Source organism: Myotis lucifugus, unplaced genomic scaffold (genome assembly GCF_000147115.1).
Source record: "Myotis lucifugus unplaced genomic scaffold, Myoluc2.0 scaffold_5, whole genome shotgun sequence".
NCBI lineage: Eukaryota > Metazoa > Chordata > Mammalia > Chiroptera > Vespertilionidae > Myotis > Myotis lucifugus.
This window is the reverse complement of record NW_005871053.1, coordinates 18,834,746-18,854,056: the sequence shown is the minus strand read 5'-3', so window position 1 is coordinate 18,854,056 and position 19,311 is coordinate 18,834,746.

Here is a 19,311-nt window from a genome sequence, read left to right as displayed (position 1 = left end):
GGGCAACAGACCTAAATAGACACTTTTTGAAAGAAGACAGAAGGAAGGCCAAGAGACATATGAAAACATGCTCAATGTCACTAATCATCCAAGATATGCATATCAAAATGACAATGCCATACCATCTCACACCTGTCAGAATGGCTATCATCAACAAATCAACAAATGACAGGTGCTGATGAGGATGTGGAGAAAAAGGAACCCTCCTGCACTGCTGGTGGGAATGCAGACTGGTGCAGCCACTGTGGAGAACAGTATGGAGTTTCCTCAAAAAACTAAAAATGGAACTCCCATTTGACCCAATGATCCCACTTCTAGGAATATATCTCAAGAAACTAGAAACACCAATCAGAAAGGATATATGCACCTCTATGTTCATAAGCAGCACTATTTACCATAGGTAAGATTTGGAAACAGCCTAAGTGCCCATCAGCAGATGAGTGGATTAAAAAACATCTACACAACAGAATACTATGCTGCCCCAAAAAAGAAGGAACTTTTACCATTTGCAACAGCATGGATGGAACTGGAAAGCATTATGTTAAGCGAAATAAGCCAGTCAGAAAAAGATAAATATCACATGATTTCACTCATTTATGGAATATAATGAACAACATAAACTGATGAACAAAAACAGACTAGAGACAGAGAAGCATCAATCAGACCATCAAACCTCAGAGGGAAGGTAGGGGAGGGTGGGGGTAAGGGGGAGAGGTCAACCAAAGGACTTGTATGCATGCATATAAGCCTAACCAGTGGACACAGACATCAGGGGGATGAGGGCATGAGTAGGGGGGTGGGGGGGGCAATGGGGCAATAAGGACACGTATTTGATACCTTAATCAATAAAGAAAAAATAAATTAAAAAACATAATATTAAAAAAAAACAGACAGTCACCTGGGCTTTGTTCTGTAGGCACAAGGAAGTTATTGAAGGGTTTTATACTGTTGCATTGTGAGTTACAAGGTCAAATTTGTTGCACTGTGAGTGATAAGGCAAATAGGGAACGAGGGGTGGGTGGTGGGGTGGGGGCGGGTGGTGCCAGGCCAAAGCCCCCTCCCCGCCGGTCGCCCCACACACAGAGGACAACTTGCAGTGGGGGCAGGGCCGATGAGTAGGTGGAATGGCCGACCTCTTGGTTCCTCCCCCCCACTGGCAGGCTCTGATCACCCGATGGTGAATGGGGAACCGGGGGTGGGTGGCGGTTGGGGACAGGGCCAGCTGCTAGCAGCCAGGGAAGATGGCCCTGATCGCAGGCCAAGTTTAGGGACTGTATCTGTGCACGAATTTTGTGCACTGGGCCTCTAGCTTTCTAATATTTAGATGCATTTTTCAGCCTCCTATAATTTACTATATCATGCTCAATAAAGAATGTGCTCTACCAAGCTCTTATAGTCCACCCTCCCTTTAGCATACTATCATGTTCTATTATTATAAAAAGGAACAAGACAAATCCACTATTGATTTGTCAGTATCTTTAGCTTGTGTTCCACTGTAATCTTAAACCCATTGGTGTTTATGTCTAGGTATGCCATCATTTCTCTTATTATGGCAACAGGGAATATTTTAATTTCAGGGCATATGTTAATAATGCCTTTATACTTTTCCATCAAAATTCTTTGTTTATGTATCTCTAATTTATAAAGAAAACTTTCAATTTTTTTAAAGTGTTAATAATCTTGTCATATTTGTTATCATACTGGAATTGAGAATTTCTCTGATTCCATTTCATCATTGATAAGAAATATTGAACAACATTGGGGACCTAAAATTCACCCCAGTGTGGTAGTTTTCAACTAGATTGACACTAAGCTATTCACCTGCACTTTTGGGGGACACCATTCCCCATTACATTATATTTCTAGGATTTCATAAACCTTTTCTTGTTTGCAACCTTCCCACTTTAATGGATATTGAAACATAAGGAAGACTATAAATCTGTCTGATGAACTAAATTTTAGTTTATACAATCCTCAATTGTGTCCATTTCTGCATGTACAATGCAGAATGCAGTGATTGTAAGCCATCCAGTCTTTGTCAGGACTTTCCGAGTTTGGTATATATTGTGATTGACACAGCAGCGATAATGAAATGCAAGTAATCCTGCCCTGTCAAGATGCTTTAGATGGATTTCCTTGTATTCAGGAGCTGTCTGGCCTAGTGTGAGGAGGAAATGTAATCTAGCATTCAGGAGAACAGTACCTGTATTCTGATGTCTAGGAGGAAGTAAGTTAGGCTCCTGGGTAATGTGATTACAGGGCCGTGGTGTTTACTGCTGTGGAATCATGAAGATATTCCAACTTTTTGAAAGATTGGTTTCTTAGTGTGCTCAAAGGGTGAAATTAACACCCTTTAATGCATATTGTGCAGGGAGACTAGATTGCTTAATAGGTAACTGGCTTTAGGGGCGGATGGGCAAAGTGTGGTTAGGTCAGGGCATCTTTGGCCCACCAGGATCTTGCAGAAATACAGTCATTTTCAGTAGGCTTCCTGGAAGTCATGCTTACACTTAACTTCCGTGAATCTTTTACACTTCATAACTCTTACACAATGTCAGCCACTTACTAAATGTTATCTCACTTAATCCTCTCAATTACCTTTGTAGGGTATTATCATTGCATTTGCCAGGAGAAGACAAAGGCTATGGGAGGTTACGTCCAACCCAAGCCTTCAGAGTGGAGAAATCAGGATTTGAACTGAGTTCATAATGAATGCATTGTGGGTCATTATTTCACTTTAAACAATGAGTCACCGGGAGATATGAATAGTTCATTTAATTAATTTTATAATTAATTTTCAAAACAGTAGGCACATTTATGTAAATTTTCTGTAACATTGTGTTTTTTATCTACCCTTATCTTGTAAAAGTGACTTCTGATTCAGATATAATTATGATTTTTATATAGTTGTAATCATAGCAAATTTCAAGTTCCACCTTTCTCATGTAACATTTCATTCATATTTTTCCATGTTGTATAGTTTGTATAGTTTTAATTTCAGCAATACAAAATCAGTAAATATCAAACATTCAAGAAGCATCTGAATGTAGTAGTGAAAATTAAGACAGCACCATACAAGTGCACCTCACTTTATGAAAACCAGAATTATGGACAAACGAAAAATCAAAACAGAGGATTAATATTTTCTTAACAAAAAGATTCAATATAGAATTCCTTTAAATAGTATGCTCCCCCGAGTCCCCAGGAAATTCAATTTCTTAAAATTAAGAGTTACACACTTTTGGGAAGCTCTGCCTGAGGCTGGATAATTTCTGAGATCCTTTCTTAGCACCATCGTGACTAATACATTGATTGGGCAAAATGAAGCTACCCATATATTCTAGGTGTTTCTCAGTAATAGAAACATACAGGAATGAAAGATGTGTTTACTTCTCAGGCCCTGGTTGGTCAATACAAAGTTGGAAGCGTTTTTCTTTTATTTGTTCCCACAGTCCTGAGTCCAAGTGTTTCTAGAACCTTAGATTCCTCAGGATGACAGGGACACTGTGCGGTCATCTATTCTAGTCCATCCTCCTGCCTCTAGTTGTGACCACACCCAAACCAGCCCAGACAAATGAGACTCTGTCCTATTTTTAACAAGATCCAGGGACTGGGAGCATTTCTCATTTCCTCAACAACCCCATTTCAAATCCTATCCACACTTTCCATTTAATTTTCACACAATTAACAGAGAGTCTCCATGTACTTCTTACAACTTTAGATCTAATATTAGACATTTTTCATGAGTTTAAAATGAAGGGGAAAAATAGAAAACAAAGTGTATTTTATATTGTCTGTGATTTTAGGTATAGTAGTATAATGTTGTAATGTTAAGATATGCAAATATTTTCTAAAAGTCCTAAATTCTGTAAGTGTAATTACATACCTTAAATATTTTAAGACATTTGACTGGGAATATATGATTATATTTAAAGTAGTTGATAATGTTAAATCCCTCACGCAGCCCCCAAAATATTTTATTCTTTTTTAGTGAATTAGATTATGTTTAAATTTTATTTTATTTGACAAGCTTATATTTAAGATAAATAATAATGAAAATCACCCTACCTTCTTCCGCACACAAAATAAAGTTTTATTTTTGCTCCATAAGGAGAAAAAAAAAATCACTATTTACCATTGTACTGGTGTTTGGCTAATTGCCTCCCATCAACTTTTATTTACTTGTTTTAAATATCAGGAAGCTGAAAATTCTGAAGAGACTTAAAAGGACAAAGATTAGTCAAGGACAGAAGTGGCCCGATCAACATCCTATTTTTATATTTTGCACACACCCAACCTGTTTGCCCGCACCCCATGGGCATTTTTCTTAACAGATGAGGACATGCTCTCCTAAAGCATCATGTATTATTGCTGTAGTTTTAGCTAGTTTATTTTATAAATTTATTCTACAAAAATAGATCAATTATTTCCCTCTGATATCAACCTTCTGGCTGGCCTAGTTTCCTTATTTTCTTTTTCTTGGAAAATTTCTATTTGGAAGATAGTAACTAATAGCAAATAGTCCCCCTTGATCCACTCTTTTTTTTTTTTGGTCTTTTTTCTTTCTTTTTTGGCGCTGAGGCTGATATGTAGCCACAAGTGCTAGAAAATATTCTCTATCAGATTCAACCATGCTGCACATGATTAATTTTGTTATGGGCCAAACAGAGTGTGTTTTCAAGGTTCCTCTGGCAGCCACTGTATAAAGTTATGCCTTTAAATCATCTTCGTTTGTGTGTACTAAAATAGATTATGTCTTAGTTGAAACCATTGTTTTCTACCATTCATGTTACAGTATCTCCTGGACTTTCTAAGGTCGTATTTTTATACTTGGGAAAATGGTTAATACCACTTTGACAAGTTGTCTTGATTTTGTTTATGAATCATGAAATCCCCATGACAAAGACGTGGTTTTATTTTTCTTGTTATAAATAATTTTGAAGCAAGTTACATTAGGACAAAAGAGAAAAAGAAGACAGTCTGAATCCGCTAACAAAATAAAACAAAGCAGAAAACAAAATATCTTTCTCATCAGGCTCTGGTGAAAACCTACAACCTTCTCAAGTGCATTACAATTTTGTGTTTTACCAGAGTTCAGTAGGTATATGTTTAACAATTATTACAGTCAAATAGTCTACAGATTCAGTCAAAGATGTATTCGTTTATCATATCAAATGACAATGCAGTCTTTTCATACATGCAGATGCCTTAGTGGGTGAGAGTCAGGAGATAAACATATATTTGAAATCTTGCTCTGTCACTTAATTTCTGTGTGCCTCAATTTCCTCATTATAAAATGGGGAAGACAATAATTGTCCCTATTCATAAGTGGTTATGAATAGATAATATTTACTCATGATATTATTTATATCATACATGTATCCATCACTGAGAAGGTACCTAGTAAGTAATAAGCACTATATATGTCAGCTGTTATTACTCATTTTAGAATGTAAGATGTTATTGTTGCAATGATTATACTGATCTTAGACATTAGCAAAAGTTGTGGTGTGTGGAAATGAGGAATTCTTCACAGAAATTCCAGACAGCACAGGAACTCCTAGATGATGTGCAAACACGAGAAAAGGATTACCCTTTACTAAGCAAAGTGACAACTGTTTTGTGATGAACTAAATCTTAAGGTTCAGTTAACTTTCATGGAGAGTCAGAGACAACTATCACTTTCTTGGGATGTCCAGAGCCAGCCTGACCTACTTTAGTCAGGATGAATGGGGATACACATTCCAAACTCCTTCTCATTTAATGGGGCCTGCACACTACCTTAACGGCACACTTGTCACCCTCTCTCCTTGCCCCGTGGTGCAGTCTCCAAATTGTATGTTTCCCACAGTCAGGCAGTTACCAAGTTTCAAACTCCTTCGGTTGGTATTAAAACAGTAAAAATCACTAGCTCTTCCCCCTATTGTTCATGCTATATGTAAGAATTGCTTACTTTTAAAAGACCTCCAAGCAGATTAAAATGCTTTCTCATTTGTAGTATTCATGAGTTTAGTAGACAAATATGTATTGAACACTAGTATGTGTTAAGCAATTGATATATAAGGATAAATAAATCATCGTCCTTGTCCATATGAGATTTGTAAAACTACCAAGTGTAGTGTTGATTTCTTACGTAGCTGATCCTCATTATTATTTAGTCTACTCAATAAAATGTGTTTGTAATTCCATTATCCAGACTTGTGGTGCTTTTGTGAACATCAGTGAACACGCACAGAGCAGTGAGCAGATTGAGTCCCCTGTCCCCACATTCCAGATGAAGCCAAACAAGGCCAGGCTGTGCCTTATTCTTTCACCTCTCATTCCGTAAACAGTGTCCTTTTTGAAGCCTATATTTTTTGCCAAATTTATTTTTGCATTTTTATGCTTTTTGTTGGTGGTTTTTCTATTTAAAGTCTCCAAGTAGAGTGTTGAAGTGCTGTCTAGTGTTCCTAAACACAAGCCTGTGATATGCGTTATGCAGAAACTGTATGTACAGTATTAGATAAGCTTTGTTTAGGCACGAGTTCTAGTGCTGTTGGCTGTGAGTTTCAATGTTCATGAATCAAAATATTGTATGTGCATCCAGTAAAAGGAGGAGAAAATTCACCAGTCTATACTTAAGACTGCTCCAGAAAGGGCTACAGTAATGTGTACAGTGTATGATGAAGCTATGAAAAGAATAGGGAAGTGGCTGAATTTGCATGTTCATGAAATAATGAATTGTTGTGAGGCTGAAAACCAAAGAAATTTACAGTCACCTTACTCAGGGTCAGGAAAATGTCAGCCTAACCCTGTAGGCTAGTGTCTTATTATAAAGAAATACTGCATATAACTATTTGTGAAAAATCTGTATCAGATATGTTGTCTTTAACCAGAATAAAACAAGATTATATATTGATCTTATTGGGAACAGAAGCTTTCAGGAACCTAACCTTGTATTTCCTTTAGGAGCAATAGCTCAGTGTTCACTAATTCAGTGCTCCCAGTGACTTTATAGAACATAACCACTGTGAGTAACAAGAATCAACTTACATATAAGATGATAGTTTTTGATATTCTATAGCAGTGGTTTTCAATGATGGTGATTTTTGCACTACATGGACATTTAGCAATGTGTAGAGGTATCTTGATAGTCTTGACTAAGTGGAGTTTGGAGGTTGGGAGAGGGTGGTACTGGCATCTAGTGGGTAAAGGTCAAGGATGCTGTTAAACTTCCTACAATGCACAGGTGCTGTTGGTTGTGAGTCAATGTTAATGAATCAAAATATTGTAAAACCAGTAAAAGGAAAAGAAAATTTCCCCATCAAAAATGTTCACAGAGCTCTAGACAGTTTGGTTCAGTGGATAGAGCGTTGGCCTGTGGACTGAAGATTCTCGGATTTGATTCTTGTCAAGGGCACATGCCTGGGTTTTGAGCTCGATCTCCAGTGGGGGGAGTGCAGGAGGTAGCCAATCAATGATTCTCTCATCATTGATGTTTCTATCTCTCTCTCCTTCTCCCTTCCTCTCTCTGAAATCAATAAAAATATATTAAAAAAGAAATGTCCACAGTACCAAGACTGCCCTATACTGAGGCCTGCAAACTTTTTCTACAGAACCAAACAGCTAATATTTTCACCTTTGTAGGCCATGCCGTCTCCATTACAGCTACTCAACTCTGCCATTGTAGATGATATCAATGACTGATAATAACCCTACTGACAATACATGCTGTTGTTTTTCAGTAAACTTTATTTATAAAAACAGTCAGCATGCTGGATTTGGCCTGGGCTATAGTTTGTGGACCACTCCATAGCAGTGATTCTCAATCTTGGATGCTCATTAGAAGAACCCAAGAGCTTTTAAATGATGGTATTGCCTGGACTCCCCATCCCCAAATTCTGATTTGCTTGGTCTGGGATTGTTTAAAACGTTCCAGGGATTAAAATGTACAGTCAACATTGCAAGTGGTTGCTCTGAAATCGTTGCTGTTTGTGTATTTGAAAGTTGACCCACACAGTGGACCCTTATCAGCAATCAGCAGACCCTTCTCTTGCAATCTGGCTTTTGTCCCAGGCACTCTCTAAAAGCCCCCAATCAATAGCTTTTTATTTGTGCTCATTCGCTGAACCTCTACAGTTCAGATTTGCAAACACTCCATGTTTTCAGGCACCTTAAAACTCTTCACTCTCTTGGTTCTGCTCCTGTACTTCTAAATACCCTGCTTCAACCCCATACACCTTAAATATAGGTGCTCCCCAAAGAGCTGTCCTGGGCTTCTTCTCTGATTCATTTTACCTAGACTGTGTCATGGCTGTACCTCTCTATAATCAATGTTCTCACAACTATCTGTTGGCCCGATCTTTCCCACAGGGATTGTTGTAGTAGGCCACCCAGGGACTTTATTCTTGGTTCATTATCGTTTTGCAATTTAGATATGAAAATTCTTATTCATGAAGCTAAGGTAGAGTCTCTTCTTCCAGATATCAACTCTCACTGCACAGTTGTTTCATAGACCATCTTAAAAACTGTAATCCTTCCTGTGGAACTATCTGACAGGAAAAACAACCCCACAATAAGCTTATTTGGGGAATTTGTAACGTACCTCATGCATCTAGACATATCTCAAGCTGAATAGAAACTTACAAGTGTATACATGTTTAAATATTATTTAATAAGGATAAGTACTATAAATACCAGTTTTGCATGCATGTCACCAGAACACTCCTGGAGTTCAGAGTTATAATAATGAGACACTCACTCATTGCCAGATATACCCAGCAGATCTCGGCAGGAGATAGGTGGCGTACACAAACTGGGTATTGGCAAGAATTTTAAGAAGGTCTGATTACCAAGTTATGTGCAGGTGTGTTTGTTTCCTAGGCTGCTATACCAGAGTTCCACAAACTTCATGTCTTAAAACAACAGATATTTATTTTCTCATCTATCTGGAGGCCAGAAGTAAAAATCAAGGTGTCAGAAGGGCTGCACTCCCACTGGAAGCTCTAGGGGAGAATCCTTCTTTGCTTCTTTAAGTTTTGGGTGGAGGTTGGCGTTCCTTGACTTTCTTGACTTGTGGCCACATCATCCAATCTCTGTGACCATTTTTTTATATTGCGTTGTTACCTTCTGTCCAGGTCAAATATCCTTTGCCTTTCTTTTATAAGAACACTTGTCATTGGATTTTGGCCCCATCCAAATAGTAAAAGATGATCTCATCTCAAGATTCAAAACTTAGTTACATCTGCAAAGATCATTTTTCTTCCACATTAGGGGTTAAACTGTGGATATATCTTTTGAGGGGGCCACCATTCAACCCACCACAGCAGGATAGTGGGAAACAAACAAACAAGGGTCAATGAAACCCTACGGATTTGTCTTTACTAGGGCTGCAGGAGAAAGGGGAGGAAACACACAATGGAACTTGTAGAGCCAGATAATTTGTAGAGCCAGCAGCTGTATATGATAGCAGTGAGACTTTTGAAAGAGAATTTCAATGTGTGGACTGACATTAAAAATAACCTGGGGGATAAATACCCAACTTTATTCTCTCCTCATCCTCTTGCTGTTAGCTCTCATTGGTCAAATCAGAAGGAATGGCAGAAGAATAGATGCTCACTGATGCAGTCCATACTAGAGAGGGGTGGAGAGTGGATCTGGAGGGGCAAACAGAAAACATCCACACATCAGGACGTTACCACTCCTGGTGGGGGAGATAAATGTTTTCAAGTTAGAGGTTCAAATGAGGTTACTTTCACAAAGGCAGCCATAAATTCAGCTTTTTTCATATGTAAAACACAAATGAGAACATATTTCTTTTTTTTTCTTTTTCTGTAACCTTATACCATTACACACTGGTACTGGGAAATACTAATTACTTCTGTGTTTTGGGAAAAGAACTCTAAGTAGAGTACAAACCACCATACTCTTTCCATGTATAGGAATAATCTGTTATCACAAGTATTATCCTTACTATTATAATTTGACTTCCTTTATTTATATTCCTGTTCCTTCTTAAAATGAATTTAGGGACCACATGAAGAAGGAATGTATTATAAGGTTGATGAAGTTGAAATAGAAAGGCAAGACCATGGAAAGGAGAAAGCAAATATGTCAACCTCAAGGGCTAATAGAACGCTGTGACTGGTTCTGCTCCTGTACTTCTAAATACCCTGCTTCAACCTCATAAACCTTAAATATATGTCAGCTGTTATTTGGTCCTGCCTTCGTGGTGGCCACCATTTATGATAGCATAGTCATGTCCACACTCACTCTAACAGAACTTTGTTCATCTAGTCATGAGAAACTTCCCACCACATGACTCTGTAAGGCTGTCTCCCTTTCCCGTTCATGTAACAGTCACATTCTAGCATTACAAATTATCAGAAAATTTGAGCATTAATCTCTTGTTGTGGAAATAAAAATTTGAGGTATGAAGAAAAGAATATAGAATTTTATAGAGGGAATAGAAGAAAAGAAATAATGGGGGAGAGATCATAGTTAAGGTCAATGTAGCCCTTCTAATTGTTAATTATTTTCTAATTTTCTCACGTCTTTCCTATTTTTTATTTGTTTTATTTAAAATATAATGTATTTAAAATTTTACTGTTTTATTATAATATTTAGTAACATATTATAAATTCACCAACTTTATGTGAATTGTTGATAATTTTTGATAAATGTATATTACTGTAAAGCTAACACCACAGCACAGTATAGAACATTTTTATCACTGCTCAGAATTCCCTCAGTCTTTTATACTCAATCCCCTCCAGTCACTGCTGGACTCTAGCAACAATAGATCTGCTTCCTATCAATATAGTTGTGTTTTTGTAGGATCAGCTCATTCCTGCTTATTGCTGAGTAGTTATCCATTTTTTGAATGCACCACAATATGCTATCTCTTCGTCAATTGAATGGACATTTGAATTGTTTCCAGTTTCTGGCACTTATGAATACAATTAATATGAACATATGACCACAAGTCTTTGTGTGAACATACATCTTCATTTTTTTTGAGTTAACACCTCTTAGTGGGATTAGTTGGTTGTATGGTTGATGTAGGTTTAACTTTATAAGAAACTGCCAAACTGTTTTGAAAGCAACTTTACTTTCCCACCAGCAATGAATATAATTATTTCATATCTTCATCAACACTTTGCACTGTCAGTCTTCTTAATGTTGGCTACTTGAGTGTGTGTGTAGGTGGTATCTTTTTAATTTGCAGTTTTCTAATGATTAATAAAGTTAAGCATCTTTTCATTATCCATTTACCACTTTTTGGGGAAGTGTCTGTTCAAATCTTTTGCTCATTTATAAAACAGTTTGTTTTTATTATTGAGAACTAAAAGGTTATGTTTCTTTAAAAAAATTTTTTTGTTAATCCTCACCCTAGTTTTTTCCCCATTGATTTTTTTAGAGAGAATGGAAGAGAGAAGGAAAGGGGGGAGAGAAACATCGATGTGAGAGAGAGCTATCGATTGATTGCCTCCCCCATGTAGGTGGGGGACCAAGCCTATAACTGAGGTACGGCCCTTGATCTGAATCAAACCAGTGACCTTTCAGTCCACCGTCCCATGCTCCAACCACTGAGCCAAACCAGCTAGGGTGGTTATTTTTAATTTTAAAATAAGTTCTGATTTAAACAAATTCTTTAGTGAATGTATTCTGCAACTATTTTTTCTCAGCTATAAAAAAATAGTATTACCATACCATAGAGTTGTAAGAATTAGACTAGATAAATTGCAAAGGTTCTGATACTGAATAGTATATATGAATTCTCTTCCTATGTCCTTTCTTCTTATTAATATATTTAAATCCTTTAGAAAAGTTCAGAATGATGCAAGCAAGAAAAAGCCTTTTGATGAGTGAGTATTTTAGGACACTAGTGGGGTCATATGAGAAACTACAAAGAATTAAAGAGTGAATGGTAAGAATTAATGAAATGCGAAGATTATTCTTTCAGAAAATTGGGATAGAAAGGAAAAAGAGTAAAGACAGTAGCCTAAGTGAGAGGCAGGTTTGTAGAGTGGGTTAGCACAAGAGTCTGCAGCCAGGCTGCTTGGGTTTGAAGCTGATCTCTGCCACTTCTAAGCTATATGAAGATGAGCAAATTACTTAATTTCTCTGGGAAAGAGCAGGTAAGAGAGAAGTGCATTGTCTCAAGGGAGGTACTGAGGCATGAGCCTGGGGAAAAAGCTCAGATTTGCATTTACTAAAAAATAACAGGAGCATGGACCACAAGGAATATTGAGGGATATGTTAAATCAGATTATCTTAATTTTTTTCAATCAAGTGTGATGTTTTATCATCTCCTTAGAAGGAGGAAAACCAAGGTAAGAGTTGGGAGTTAAAGAGAGTGAAACACGTGAGGAATAGTCATTGTTGAGATTCAAATAGTGATTTGGCAAGAAAGGCATTAAAAGATTGCCAAACATCAAGAAGGATATAGTTGAGCTTAGAGAGCATGAATTATAAATGCGTTCCATCAGTAGGTTTTTGTGACTTGCTCTAACAATATTTATCAGCCTGGAAGCAGGAAAGAGAGAAAAACAGAACACACTCTATCAAAGAAAGATAGTGGTTTGCAAATCAGCAAACATTTGAGGGATTCCAGATGAATGCATTGTTGAAATGGTTAGCCATTTTAAAGATGTATCTGTACTATGGAATAGTGTGCAGCTAAAGAATGAGCTGCTCATGAGCATGCTTTGTTTCAATAAGTAGTAAAAAGAAAGGATATTTTTGAGTGACACATTTATTTATTTACTCTAGCTTTAAAGATCAAATTTATTTGGAGAAAACAAACAAACAAACAAAATCCCACAACCCAAAGAATAAGATTCATATTCTCAAGAGATCTCCCGGGTATTAAGTCTACAGATTATAAATCATTTTCATAGAAGATATTTTTGTACAAATTTTACATGTATTGAGGAGTGGAACATGCATCCCTGTTTCTGTTTTAACAGGGGACAGGTTCGGTTAGTGGGGAAAAACTCACTTTTTTGGATACAACTATTTGGAAGGGGTGGACTTGAAGAGGGCAAAGCCTACCTTTTCATCATCTGCAGCAACTGATTTAAAAAACAAACACCTTTCAACCGTGGGAATCTCTCTCTAAAGGCCACTAAGTGACACTTTTTAAATGGCTGCCGGGATGGACATGATAGTAAGATGGAGAGAAAGCTGAAAATGTGGTGGCCCAGGCATTTCTGTTTCAGTGACATACAAATGCACACGGAGTTCAACGGATGGATGGGGAGATGTCAAATCAGAGGCTCATCTATCATGGGAATTTTAGATGGGAGATTTTTGAGGTGGAGAACTTCGGAGGTTGAAGTACATGGTCTTCTCATGAATATCAGAGAATACAGATGGGAGAAATAGCAAATCCATTGATTTAGAGATCATAGGGTAAATATCAGGAAGGGTCATGCTGGGGGTAGGACATGAAGATGGTCACACACACTGAGGAAGGACTGAAGTCCCCATGAAACAAGGAAGAGATCAATACATATGGTAGAGATTTCTCAATTACACTGTTTTGTCAATCAATCCTAAAAACAGGTAATAGGTCTTTGTTTAGATGAATATTTTCTTGGCCTTGTCTTGCAATGAATTCTTAGTGATTTTCTATATTATCTTTTATCATTGACGTCATCTCAGTATTCATAGCATCCATGCCAGGCTCCAGAACACAGCCCAGTTCTCAGCAGCTTCCTCCTCATTCTCGGACGTAACATGCCTATTGGGATAGTTCCAATGAGCAACCTTTGCCCAGGACAGAACAAGAGGGCTGGAGAGAGTGGAAAATGAAGTATTCTTCCCTTCTGCTTCCCATGGGATCACCCTAAGCAACTGCAAGAATAGGAGGGTCTGCTTATCCATGTTTCAGTACTTTTAAAAAAACATACCTTGGCTTTTGAGTCAAGGTGCTAATTTATATATTTTACACATCTGCACTCTCAGCCCCAGAGTTCTTAACTATAAGTACATATGTATGTAAAAGACCATTTAAGATAAGTGACTGAAATATCTAAGGGAGTCTATTCCCCTTCCTTCTCCACTTCTAGTTTTGTTAGGAAAAGTTGTATTTGAAGGCGGCACATGGGAAGAGCAACAATCTTCATAATTCAGCTAGAGCTTATGATACATCACTCCACATTGAAAATAATTTAAACGTGGCAGTGTCTACCTTAAAAGTCTTAACATTTATTTAAACAGGGTCGATTTCTTCTTTTTCTATAAAAACAGGCAAAATATTGCCATTTAATATCCCCATTTCAAGTAATTGGCAGCACATATACAAATAACTCAGGGATTGAGGTGTCTGTGTTGATAATTCAAGTTTCAAAAAGGGGTTCTAAGAAAATGTTTTATTATTTATGTGGTCCAGACTGACTGTCTCCATTAAATACATTCATTTGGTAATTGCTTAACTTTCCACTTTTCTTTTCTGGTGAAATCACATATAATACATCCAAAATGGCTAGAAGAAACCATGGGATTTATGCATATAAATACAGCATTGCTTTTCAAAAAGGACAGAATGTGTTCGAGAACTATTTATATTCTGTGTAAGCTTTGAGTTGTATATATTACATGCACTGAAAATAATTCATTATGAGCATATCACATGGTCTACACCAAACTAAATGACCCTTTGATACTGATGTCATGCCCATTCATACTAGTAGGAGTTATAGATACCAAGAAGACCAAAAGTTAATGCCAAGAATGCGAGGAATGGTTTCCATGATCATAATGGCACAATTGTTTGAGGGAACAAAATTGAGCAGAACTAGAGGACAGGAAAAGGGTGTGGTGTCTGCAAAAATGAAAAACTTTATTCATGGATTCAAATTTATGCTTAAAGTAAATTGGATGTGATATATCATTCTTAATTTTAAGGCAAAAGTTAGAAACTAGTTAAATAGAGATGGAACTTTCAAAGTAATTTGACAAATTCTCCTGTAACTTTCTTTGCCCCACCTCAATTATACTAATAATCACTACTTCTATCTTTCTTCCCTAAATGATGACAGGATATCCTCCTTTTTTTTTAACCTCTGCTTTTGAAAAGTGTCCTTCCTACCCTTTTTAGGACTTCATGCCACCAATCCTCACATTGCCTTATAAAGCTGCCTTTTTCTCCCACACATCTGGAAGAGTCTGTTGGTAGACTCCATTCCCATAAAGAACTCAACCTAAGAGACAGCTGGGGGGAAAAAAATCTTGCTTAAGGGATAATCCAAAACATTTTCTTTTGTCTTCCCATTAGACTGTTGGTTATATTTTCATTCTGTTCTATAACCATGATTAAAGCTTCCTTTGAAGTTCTTTATGAACACTGAAAAGCAATAAGCAGCTTTAAATTTATTATGAGTATGTAAATACTCACCACTTAAAGGTTTCCCAATGGTACAATTTCACAACTCTGGTGCCATTTCAAGGACAGTTTTTTTTGGGTTAAATTCAAATAAAGGTCACTGATTACTTAAAATATTTCCACGTTAGTTTGTTTCATGATATTTAGTTCAGACAGTTTCCTTTGTGTATTTATGTGTGTGTGTCTATGAGTTGTTGTTGTTGTTTGGTTAATCCCTTCACCTTTTCACGCAGTCAACCAGTTTTCTTAATGTTGCTTTCCCCACTATGTATCTAAATAGCCTCTTTCTTACTCTTTATAACTTGGAATCAATTTCTTTCTTCTTTAAGCTCCAGACTTTATGCTTTAATTTGACTAGTTTCTTCATTTGTGGACAAATATTTTCATACTTGTCTCCACTCCCAACTCTTATCATAGAGCTCTCTCTTAGAATCCTTTGATCTTAAAAGTATTAAAATTTGGACTAATTGCTTTCTAGACCTAATGTCATTCTAGACATTTTTTTTATTGCGCTCCTGGATTTGATGGAGCTACTATATTTGTATCCCATGTCTTCCTTTTGATGACTGTGTATCTTGTTTTGCTGTAGGACATTTTGAAGCAACTGCCTATGAAAAGATTAATGTGATGCAAATGTTCTGAGATATTACAAGTTTGAAAATATATTCCGCTCTCACTTCTGATAGAGAGCTTGGCTGAGTGTTGAATTTGAAGTTGCAAAAAAAAAATTCCCTTGAAACTTCCACAAAATGATAAAAGAAAGTTATGAAAATCCCACAGCTAACATCTTCTCAGTGGTGAAAAACAGAAAGCTTTCTCCCTAAGACCAGGCATAAGACAACATTGTGAGCTTTTTTATTCAACTTTGTGCTGGAAGTTTTAGCCAGAGAATTTAGGCAAGAAAATGAAGAAAAGGCATTCAGATGGCAAAGGAAGAAGTAAAACTATTCACAGATGACATGATCTCATATACAGAAAATTCTAAAGAATTCTTCAAAACTATTAGCACTAATAAATGAATTCAGTGAAACTGCAAGATACAAGACCAACACACAAAATTCAGTTTTATTTTTATATGCTAGCAATGTACAATCCAAAAACAATCAGGACTACAATTCAATTTATTACAGCATTCAAAAGAATAAAATACTTAATAATAAATTTAACTAAGTAAATGAAAGGCATGTACACTGAAAACGACAAAATATTCCTAAAAGAAGTTAAAGAAGACCTAAATAAATAGAGATAATATACTCATGAATTATAAGACTTAAAATTGCTAAAATGGCAGTACTATCTAAAGTAATCTACAGATTTAAAGCAATGTCTATCAAAATTACAATAACCTTTTTCCCCCAGAACCTCAAATTCATATGGAAGTGCAAACTACCCTAAATAGCTAAAACAATATTGAAAAGAACAGAACTGGAGCTCTCCCACTTCCTAATTTAAAAACTTATTACAAACTACAATAATCAAAACCGTATGATACTGGTATAGGGATAACGTATAGATAGTGAAATATAATTGTGAGTCTAGAAATAAACCCACCAGTCTATGGTCAATTGATGCCAACAAAGGTGTTAAGACAATTTAATGAGAAAGAATAGTTTCTTCAACAAATGATCCTAGGACAACTGGATATCCATTTGAAAATAATGAAGTTGAACACTTACCTCACTTTAGATATAGAAAATGAACTCACAATAAATTAAAGACCTAAAATAAGAGGTAAAACTATAAAAGTTTTATAAAAATATAATTTAAAAATGAGCAAAGGACTTGAATAGACATTTCTTCAAAGATGATATACTAGTGGCCAAAAAAGATGACCCATGTCATCAGTTATTAGGGAAATGAAAATCAAAATTAAAACTACAATGAAATACCACTTCACAACCACTAAGTCCTAGTGATTAGGATGATGATTGGGAGTGGGGTGGGAAATAACAAGTGCTGGCAAAGATGTAGAGAAATTATAACCCTCAATCATTGCTACGGTAAATTTTATGTTACATGTATTTAACACACACACACACACACACACACACACACACACACACACACACGATGTCATAAAGAGGCTAAAGTACGCTCCTGTGCAGGTTAGTTTTGCCAACTTGGCTGGAATATAGTATCCAGTTATTTAGACAAAACCAAATCTTTGTATTGCTGTGAAGGTATATTGTGGGTACTTTGTAGATGTCCTTCACATTTACAGTTACTTTAAATAAAGATTACTCTTGATAATGTGAATGGTCTTAAGAGCAAAAAAACCTTTGCCTAAAAGTTGCAGCATCAACTCCTGCCCAACTTTTCTGGACTGCTGGCCCACCTACAAATTTCAGATTTGCCACTCTCTATATGTGCCATTTCCATCAATATAACTCTCTCTCTCTCTCTCTCTCTCTCTCTCTCTCTCTCTCTCTCTTTCTCTCTCTCATTTTTATGAGAAAATATTCTCTTAAAATATCGAAGCATTCTTTCAAATTTTTGAGTTGCTAATGAGACTCTGATACCGATCTGCTAATCATTTTTTTGTACATGACACTCTAGTTCTTCCTAGATCATCAGCCCAATTTCTTTAGAGAAGAACCGTCAAATTACTTTGCTTTGCATGAAGTGCCTGACGGTAAGCTCTTCCACAAGTAGGGATGGGTTCATTGTTAGGCATAATCATCTAGAAATGATTCCTCAATGTTCAGCCAGAGCTTCAGCCCCCATTCTCAGTCCTGTTTGGCTGCACTTCTCCTGGTTCCTCGGATGCACTTCCTTCCGTATGTGTCCCGAGGTGGGGCTTCCCTTTTTGTCTTCATCAGCACACACTGTTCCATCATCTTTTCATCAGAAATGTGTAGCAATTTCTTGTCAGCTAAAAACTTCTCCCTCTACTTTTCCTTTCTTCTTGAGGGATTATACTTATTTTTAAAAAATCCATTCTTATTTTAATTTTACCTCAGGAGAGTGAGTTGTCGGCCTGCGGACTGAAGGGTCCTGGGTTCGATTCCGGTCAAGGGCATGTACCTGGGTTGCGGGCACATCCCCAGTAGGAGATGTGCAGGAGGCGTCTGGTCGATGTTTCTCTCTCATCAATGTTTCTAACTATCTCTCCCTTTCTCTCTGTGAAAAATCAATAAAATATATTTTTTAAAAAATCCATTCTTATTTTAATTTTACCTTAGGAGAGTGAGTTGTAAAACACATGTGCTCAGTTACCATTTTGAACCAAAAGCCCCCATTTAAAGAAAAAATTCTTGTAGTCTGAATTCTGGGTTAATTCCGAAATTGAAAATATTCCATTGAATTTCACCACCAACTTACTGTTTCATATTTCCACAACAGTGGTGGCATTTAATTTTCTTCTTTTAAAAGCTAGTTTTGTAATTGCTTACCAAAAAACCCAGTTTTTAGTAAATTAGAAAATAAGAAAAATCCCCACCCCCCTAAAAAAAAAAATCAGCCAGTCTTTTGAAATCAGCATCTTTCCTTTTCCAGTTCTGTTTCTACCCATTTTTCAGATTCTGGTCTCTAAAGACCAGCATACAGGTGACAAAGACAGAATTTTCCCATAACAGGTGGGAAAAGAATAGGAATACATGTTAATTTTTATCTCTTCATAGTTGATATTATTATAAAGTAGGTAGTGATAACTGTCTTTGTAGCCAAAATTTTGTGAATATTTTTACCTAACTTCCTTAGGACAAATTTTTAAGAAGTTCAGACAAAAGAGGCAGGAATACTTTTAAAAGTCTTTCCACATGTATTGCCAAACTGCCCTCTGGATTGGTTGTCAATTTGAGCACAAGAAGCAGCGTTTGATAAGATGCTTTGCTCCTCATTTTTCTCAACACTGACTGTTGTTTTTAATTGTTTTGTAATTTAATAGGTAATAAGTGCAATCTCACTGTCTGATTTTATATTTTTAAAATTTGCTAGTAAGT